Below are 9740 nucleotides of genomic sequence, written 5' to 3' on the forward strand. Positions count from 1 at the left end.
AGTGGCCCAAGAAAGACATCTTTCTTTGCAGCGGCGTAACCGAAATCTGTGAAAGATGAGTTGCAAATATTGTGGGTCGAGTATTCTTCTTTGGATTTGGAGAAAGAGATGGCTTTGAAGAGAGCAGAGGAAGCTGTTTCCGCATCTATAGAAGTAGAGAATACAGTGGAGGAGCTAACTCTTAAGCTAATTGTGGTTAAGGGATCGTTAGAATCTACACATGCTGCACATTTGGAGGCAGAGGAGAAAAGGATCAAAGCAGAAATAGCGAAGGAGCAGGATGCTTCCAATTGGGAGAAACAACTAAGAGTTTGAAGCTTGCACTCACATCACTGAACTCAGAACTTGAAAGAGAAAAATCCGCAATATCCACCCTAAAACACTGAGATGAAGTATAGCATCAGTAACAGTTGCATCTCTTGAAGCCAATCTTAACAATGTGTTGTCAGAAATAGTACTAATTCAGATGGAGAAAGGGGGGAAAGGAGAGAAAGAAGGGAAAGAAAAGATGGTGGAGGCGCCAAATCAACTACATCATGCAGCTCAGGACACTGAACAAATCAAGTCATTGGCTTTATTAGCCCATGAAGCGATGTTAAAGGCAAAGGAAGACGGAGAGCTATTGAAGGTAGGTGCATTTACCATGGATAAAAGATTGCATGCAACTTAGAAGGAGATAGAAGCTTCCCTAGCATCAGAAAGGTTAGCTCTGGTAGCAGTCATGACCTTAGAAAAAAAATGAACTGGCTGGAAGTGGTAGTAATGAAAATGCACCAAATGGGGTGACATTCTCTCTAGAGGAGTACTACACACTGAGCAAAAAGGCTCACAACGTGGAGGAGCAAACAAACCTAAAAGTGCCAGCTGCCATCTCTCAGATAGAAGAGGCCAAGGAATCTGAGTTAAGAACTCTACAGAGATTAAAAGAAGTGGAATTGGAGAAGGTTGTAAAGTTGGAAGAGAGGAGAATTGCAATGGAGAAGGATGAGATGGCCAAGGAAGGTAAGCTAGCAATTGAGCAGGAGTTGAGGAAGTGGAGGACTGACAACAAACAATGAGCAAGTGATGTTGGTCATGGGGCCAAAGATGAGCCAAATTCGCATTCTCAGGGAATTGAAAAGTCGGATAGAGCTAGAGACAGGGCAGAAGCTTCCATGTGGTCTTTCAGAGAAACTATCTCCCACTGCCCAAAGGAGGCGCTGAACTGCAGATACCAGTTTCTGTTAGAATTATTTATTGGCAATGTACTTAAGTGTAACATAGCTGTGTAGATTGGACTCGAGAGATACACTGACCTGTGAGTGACTGTTTTGTTCCTTCGCTCAGAACCGATTGACTGATTAGAGACGATAGTTTTATCATTGTATGCAAACTTTGTATTTTCAAGCTGGAACTGGTACTATGAAGTCACTTTTATTTGCTTGAGACATTGGTTATCTAGAGTAGTTATTTTGAAGCTTCCTTGTGTTTCTCAGTAAACTTTATTGGAACCTTTTCCAGAAAATCATGTTAATAATTTGCCATGACACAACTCATGGTATGCAGCAATTGCAAGATGTAAGACTTGTGTACACAAACTTGGACAAATAACTTACCCTAAAGATTTCAAATTGAACTCACAAATTTCAGATTGAATTAATGAATTAAAGTAAATTAATCCAAAGACACTACTAAATACCTCAAATAGTTTAAAACCTAAACATCATTAATGTATCTCAAAGTACAGATGTTGTTGATGAAATATGAATAAATCATAATAGAATTTCTAGTAATCTTCCATCCTAAGGCGATATTTTTCATCCTTTGATCTCTTTGTTGTCCTCATTTTCCTCTGTTTTTGAATCATTACGGGGTTTTTTTGATGGACGATTTTCTTCAACAGAGTCTTCATCGTCTTCTAATATATCCGTAATGCTGAATGAAGGGAACTTTTCTTTTATACTATACTCATTCAGCTTAACTTTGAAAATATACTCCTTCCCCGCATTCTTTTCAAGCTTTTCCTTAATTTCTTCAGTACTTTTTCCCTGCTTTTTGACAAAATAAATTTAGGTACGGTTCAATTATGAACTTTGTATCATTCTATAAAATAATTTTTCGTATTAAGTCATGTACTTGCCTCAGAAGTTAGCTCCATTATTTTTTGGATAGGAAACACGACTATTTTCTGCGCCTTTTTACCAAAGACGACAAAAGCTGTTTGATCTCCACTCTCATCTTGTACACATAGTTTAAGTAGGTACCTGTTGATGTTTTAAAGTTGGAATTAGTAATGAATTATAAAACCGAAGATGTAGTATTTATTAGTGATTTCTTTACCTGTCTTGTGGAGCCTTGTATGTTGTTTCATAATTAGTGCAAAAAGGTTCCAATCCTTTGTCAACATGCTTATAAGTGCAGTTCTCGCATGATTTGTAGCTCCATTGGTTTCCAAATATCTTCACAAACTTTGCCTTGCAAGTGAATTGCTTTCCCTGCAAAAAATATGTTTATTAGTTCAGTTTTTATTAATTTCAGCACGGTATTATTTAGGCATTTAGTTGGTATACCTGATTGTGTGTTTCTTTTCCTAGTGAAATTAGCTCCGAAATTGAGACTCTATCTTGATTCATTAGTTCCTTCATTGAAGTAGGTTCGTCTGTCACTGCTTGTTCAATTTGAACTATTGTATTTCTAATTTGATATCTACGAAAAACAAATTAGGGATAAGTCATATTTGTTAATGCTTTTGTGAGTAATAGTAATGCTTTTGTTAACGAATATCACCTGTTTCTCATCTGGTCAACGTGGCCAAAATGTTTCAAATTCAAGTACAACTTTGTCGCAGATGTTAAACAAAGTTTGTATTCGTCTGTAAAATATGAAAATTCAAAACATTAGATTTGTACTTACTTCCATTATATATGTTTAATGTCTATATAAACTGATGATTAAGAATTGTTGTTTACTTCCAATCATTTTCGTGGTATAATGATGTGATGATGAGCATCATATCTTCTTCTTGATTGCTGATATTTGCCAGTCTATCAGAGTTGTCACCCCATAAAGCTATAGTAAGCTCACTTCCCCTGATTACGTATTTACATAGTTAGCTATGTAAGAAATTAAGTTAAAAAATAATTTATGTAGATTTTGTTTACCTTTCGTTTTGTATTGTGATTTCCTTAAATCCTTGAGGTTTCTTTGGCCCGACTCTGATAAGTTTTCCTATGAAATCTGATTTGTAGACATTGTTAGAAATTAGTTATAATAAACAATAGGGTATGTATAGTATAAAGAACTCACCTTTGGTATGAAAAACTGAGATATCCTTTGTTTTCATAAGATCTTCAAATTCTACGAATGAAAAATTATATCTGTTGAATGTCGTCCCAATTTCTTTCGAAGGAGATACTATAGTATCTTTTGTGAAAGAAATAGTGTACTTAGATCTTATTAGACGATATCTTCCGGTTGTTTCTTTGACTTCAAATTTATCAATTATAAATATGTCTCCTTCTATCAGTTTCTTTTCAAACATATGTTGGATTCTTGGTGAAATCTTTGCATGAATTTGATTCGACTGCACAATGTAATATAAGTGGATTAAAATTCAAAAATTCTTTTGATATAAAAGAAGTAATTTTTGAGTCCGTTTCTACCTTTTTCGTCAAAGTAGCAGCATGTGTAGACCATATGATTGTGTCTTGTCTTGTAGATTAACAGCTTCCCACATTCTGCTTATGCGTGCTCGAACCTTCCAACTGTCAGATTTGTAGTTCACCTCATCGAAAAAATTGAATTTTCCAGTCATAATGTTTTGTTATAGTATATCCAGCTATTAGAATTACAATTCTTATCATAATTATGATGAATATACAACCGTTTTGCTATGTATGCATGGACAGATGTATTATTTATGCTGAGTTCATGGATTAAAATAACAACAGTTTACTAATACTATTAAAAAATCTAATAAGATTGAAAAAGAAATTATTGTCATGTGTACCTTTTCTATGTAGTAGCTCTATAGTTTTCTGTAAATTATATTAATCGGTTGTGTTGTATTTATAAGTTTCGAAGGTGTTGTTCTAGTTTTAGAAGTATACCTGCTTTGGACTTGTACCGTATGTATAAGTTGAATTAAGCAATACTTATCTAAATATGAAACTGAACGTAGGTAGAAGTTGAATTAAGGAATACTTATCTGAATTAGAAACGGATAAGTATATAAAATAGAATTGATTTTAGTATGGTAAAGGCCGGACCAATCCAAGTTTGGCCCATTCTATATAGTATTTAGTGTAAATCTAACTGAGTTAACAACAATTTAAACTTGTACAGAGATTCGCTAGAACAGCTCAAACTCTAGGTGCTCTTCAGTGTTCTTAAAGTCAGGACACTTGGCCTCTTCTTGCTGGCAGGCCATTACCATATCAACTGGCAAGTTTTACCTACTCTATATAGTATTTAGTGCAAATACTCCACCAGGCATCCCCTTACCAAATCTATTTGTGTGATCATTCTTGGACATTAAGTAATAGACACGCATGATAATTCTGGCTTGATGCATTGTCCTCCTGCATTATCAGGAAACCAAAGTATTCTAGATCAAATTGATAACTCGTCATTCCAGTGCCCCATTGTAAATCCAACCATAAGGACCCACATTCTAGTAAAGCCACAATAGTTTGCCTCGATGGTTTCTCAAATGTTCAGTCATAGTACTCATCGTATATTCTAGATAAAACTTTTGGTGTGGATTCTGTCCTGAGACCTCTCGCAGAGAATTTGCTAACAATGGGTGCTCTCCCATGGAAGGAATTAACTCTTCTTTTGCCTATTGATGCTCGACCCTTGTATATGGTTCCACCTTGGCGTCTTTGGGATCCGGCCTTCAAGAGAATTATTTTTAAGATTAAGAACTTGAAGGCTAGACATTTGGTAGAGGAACTTTGGCTATTCTCCGATTATATTGTTGTTATGGAGATCGAGGTGCTCGAGTTCGCTCAGGTTTCTAAGATTCTGAGGTAAGGGAGCTGAAAACTCATTTTGACCTAATGCACGTATCTTTGTTCCTAATGCAAAGTTTACTGGAACCTCACCAGACAATCTGTTGGAAGAGACGTCTCCATAAGCAAGTAAAGCATCTGGAACAAAGCTTGGGAATGTGTTACCAGAAAATTTGTTTTGTGACAGGTCTAACAATAGTAGTCGATAAATTTTTGAGATCATCTTAGGAATGGTACCTGAAAAGTTGTTGCTGGCCAACATATGTATCATGACGGAAGTTATATCTCCCATGTTTCTAGACAATTTGCTAGAGAAATAATTTCTTGACAAAGCAAGTACTGACAAATTTAGAGACTAAAACAGAGGAGGTGGCAGAGAACCTGTGAGCTTGTTATCTGATAGAATTATAGTTTCGATATTGTGTTAAGCAAGCCATTCAAGGAAGTTTCCATCGAGCTTATTCTCCCTTAGATCAACGAGTTCGACGACATGACCTCAAAGATAATTGAGACAACATGCACTTTGGAGTTACATTAGCATTGCTGTTCCAAGTAAGGTTGTTTCCTCTAAGGTTGAAAACCCTCAGCGCCTTGATATCCATTAACTATATCTTGTTCAAATTCTGTAATGACAAAGGGATTCCACCAGTCAACTGGTTCTTGCTTAAGGCTATAGTTGAAATATTGGACAAAGTTCCAGTGTTGGTAGGAATTTGCATTGATGGAGAGTTGTTGCTCAAATCCAAGACTTGGAGCTCAGTTAAATGCAAAAGTGAATTTGAAAGCCCACCGTTTGAATCTATTCGAGACGGGGTTTACAATTGCCGCAAAGTTCTGTGTTAGATTTCCAATTTCCATAGGAATCTCTCCATAGAGGAAATTTTCAGCTAAGTTCAGTACTCTCAAGTTCCAAAGGGCTCCTACTTCTTGACTCAGGATTCCATTTAACATATTACTACTCATATCAAGGTATTGTAGCCTTTGTAAACGGAACAATTTAGTAGGAATGGATCCATTGAAGCTATTTTCCCTCAAGTCGAGGTGAAGTAACTTGATAAAGTTGGCAATCCCATTTGTTGGGAGTTCACCTTGTATATAATTGGAGGAGATGTCAAGCTTCGTCAAGGTTGTTATACGAAACAATGGTGCTAACACTGCTGATTTTACAACAACGACCTCTGGAGCCAGTGAAGTAACAAATGAGTAAATATCAAGCACGACAACATTTCTTGAAGGTGAGTGGGGTTGTAGGTGATCAAGTCCTATTGACAACAATCTAAACTTGAATTCCATGACTCTATTCCACCAAAAACTGTCTCTAATGATGAGTTGCTATTGGTTTCATTGATGAGTTTTTTGTCTGTTTATGTTGTAACAATGAATTACTGAAAATGGGAACTTCAGATACACTCCATGTTTAGCCTTAGTCCTCTACTCTTTGTTTCAGCCTTTCAGGTGACCTAATTCGTTTCAATTACCTCAAAGGAAAAAAAAAAAAAAAAAAAAAATGCTTGGAAGGATTACAAAGTTGTATGAGTTTTGCTCAGCGACAATTAATGTCCCTTGTTTAATAAGAAATTGGCTAACCAATTAGTAAATACCATGCAATCAAGAAGATGGCAAAATCATTTGCATTGTAGACCACAACCTTAAATACTAAGGCAAACACCTATCTCTACACTATATTGACTGTCAAATGCTACTTGATGTTAATATAATCTTACTTATAAGGACTTGTACTATCACCAAGATGACTCCATCATAATAGGTGTTTATGTGAAGCATAAATTCATACTTATTAGATCTTTAATGTATGCAAGAACAATATGGATAAGACGCACTGAGTGTAGGTTGCACCTCTTCACCTCTAGTGAACTGACGTTTCTAGCGAGGGCAATAAATAAGATGATGATCTACTCCACTCTCCTCGTTTGCAGATGGGACACCATACGTAATTCTTGCCCATCTACCACAGGTTGGATGACATTTTCAGTAACCAAGCAAAAAAATCGAGTCAAGCCATTATGTCGTAAAAACACGTAGTTCTTCATCCAACATTCTCAATATCTAGCCTGTAGTTTTTTCACATATGCATATTATTATTTATTGAGATGTTTTGTCCGACATTGTAACTGTTAAGACACGCATAATTTTTATCGTTTAGAAACTGATGTTGAGGAGTTTTCTAGGGAAGGCCGTTATTTTTTATAGAAGTGTCTCAAGTTCTGCTATCAAGACACAAAAATTCACAGCCCTATTCTATGCAATGTAGTTGAAACAATAAGAGTTGTGAATGCAAGAAAAGAACTTAGAAGAAGTAGTGGTTACAGAAGATCTGAATTAATCTGTTCCGAAAGGTAAGTCTAACATCACAACTTTTTATTTGCTCCTTTTCATCAGTATTTCATCTTCTTCTCCCTATTATTCTTCAAAATTCTTCTTTTCTGTTTTTTTTTCTAAACGATCTCCCCGGATTTTATTTTTCACTTCATCTGTCAATCCTTTGTAGTCTTCATAATAAATAGTATTCTTGTGTATCTTATAATAACAGAGTCTGTTTTGCTCAATTATAATCCACGGATCACTTAATTTTTAAGTAATCATCATTCCATTACAGTTGAAACTATTTTTGTCAACATCTATGCTATCCATGTGGTTTACCTGCATTATTTGATCGAATTTTAGTCACAATTAATATAAAATTTGATTCATATATAACAGAAAATATGAATATGATACTGAGCTATCTTTTTCTTATTATTCAAAATTTTTTTTAACCGTATTAGCTTGTAAAACATGGACTATTATTTCTATTGCTAAGAACAAATGCAGCGAATAAATACCATGGTAGATTATGAAATTACCTCATAGATGATCTTATCTCTTATTAATAATCTGCAAAAGAAAATAAAAATTGTGTAAGTTTTAAAAAAAAAATTACTACGATACTTATGATAAGCTTGTATAAAAATTGTCAGTATAATTTTTTTTTTTTTTTTACCTTCTGCTACTGCATTGTGGTATACGGGAAGGTGTGTTGTTAAATTTATAAGGATCTATTATGATATGGTTTTAGAAGTTTGGTTAAACTCATCTTTATAGTGTTTCTCTTTTATGAAAACTCTAAGTAGGAGTCCATTTGATATGTAGTCTTCGGTGAAAGGTGTAAATGGGTCTACCGAAGATACTTCATGGCAATTACAGAGTCTTTTGTTAGAGTTGGTCACTATGCATTAGTGTTTTGAGTCTTGTGTAGTTGTCTTTATTCCCAGAGAAATGATTCAGCATGCACACTCATTATATGAACTCCTTGCTATTCCTTCATGAGCTTTGGCAGTCCAATTGACTCCTGTTAGCCCATAGCCAATATTACGTTTAGATCGCGATGATGACCATGTCTGGAAATAACACTGATAAACACTAGAACAGAGGACGTACCACTACTTTGAAAGTGCTCTATGTTTGGCAATATCTATTAGCCCAGCCTTACCATGTTAAAGATCATTTGCACAAAAAAAAAAAACAAAAACAGGTGAGCCTTAAAGTCAGAAGTTTAGGGCCTGTTTGTAATCAAAAGTTAAAATGTATGGAAGTTCCGCTCATTTTTGTTCAGGGTCATATTGGATTGAATCGTGGTTTCTAACATATTTCTATGTTTTTAAGAGTTCCAATTCTTGATTTTCCGAAGTTCAACTTGATACAAATAAGCGATATGTTCCAACTCCTTAAATAGACAAATAGGTGGAGCAAAGTTGGAACTGCGAGAAGTTTAAGATTGTTATATGGATGTTGGCGAGCGAGCTTCCAAAGAGTAGAACCTTAGTTTAAAGCCCCTTTAAACAATCGTAAATACAGTCAAAACAGAAAATATCACTGACTGTAATTGGCCGAGTTCATGAGCATGAATACAGAAAATATCCACAACCACGTCTGAGAATGGGGTTTTTCTCGATGCTAGAATCAAATATGTTTACTCCTCCTACCATTAATGAAGCTTGTACATCAGAAAAAAATTCAGCTAGAGATAGGAGCCTATGCCATCGAAACAGTAGCTGTTGGAAGAGAAATATCCTTCTCCACCTCAGGGACTATTAGTTGGCGTTGCATGGTCTGGCTGGCTTCTTGAAGTGTTTCAGTAACCACTACTGCCCCATCTCCCTGACATTGTGACTTTGTTATAGGCTCCATTCGATTTGCTTCACTTTCAACCCCACTGGTGCCCTTTTTTTCTTCAGCATCATTGTCACCGCCTTTTCCTTATATTCCAAGTCCACGAAGTCCACCAAGGGGACAAAGTCACCATTTGGCGCAAGCTCAGGCAACCAGCAAAGTCGGGACTTGTTTGCCTCTAGTAGAGCCTTTGCACCTAGTTTGATACTCCTCAAAAGACAGCCCAAAGAAAAAGAAAATGTGCATCTTACGGATGATTGAATTGCAAGGGGCTTCTATTGAGCCGATTTCTTCTCATATCGCTCCTCGAGGCACGCTACTTCTTTTTAGCATGAGCATCTTCCCCGGTCCTTCTTCTTGCGTAGCGATTGATGGAACTTGTTATATAGTGCCTTGTTCTTCCGACATTCCTCATTATATTTCTGGTCAATCAATTTAAATTGCTCATTCTTCTCTTCCAAATTCTTTTTATCCGTCTCTCGGCGCAACTTTAGTGCGTTAAAGGCGGTGAGTCCGATTAGCAATCTTCTCCTTTTGTTTGTGAGTGCTCATACCTTGGTTGCCTAGAGCTCCAAATGA

Source organism: Coptis chinensis, chromosome 8 (genome assembly GCF_015680905.1).
Source record: "Coptis chinensis isolate HL-2020 chromosome 8, ASM1568090v1, whole genome shotgun sequence".
Classification (NCBI taxonomy): domain Eukaryota; kingdom Viridiplantae; phylum Streptophyta; class Magnoliopsida; order Ranunculales; family Ranunculaceae; genus Coptis; species Coptis chinensis.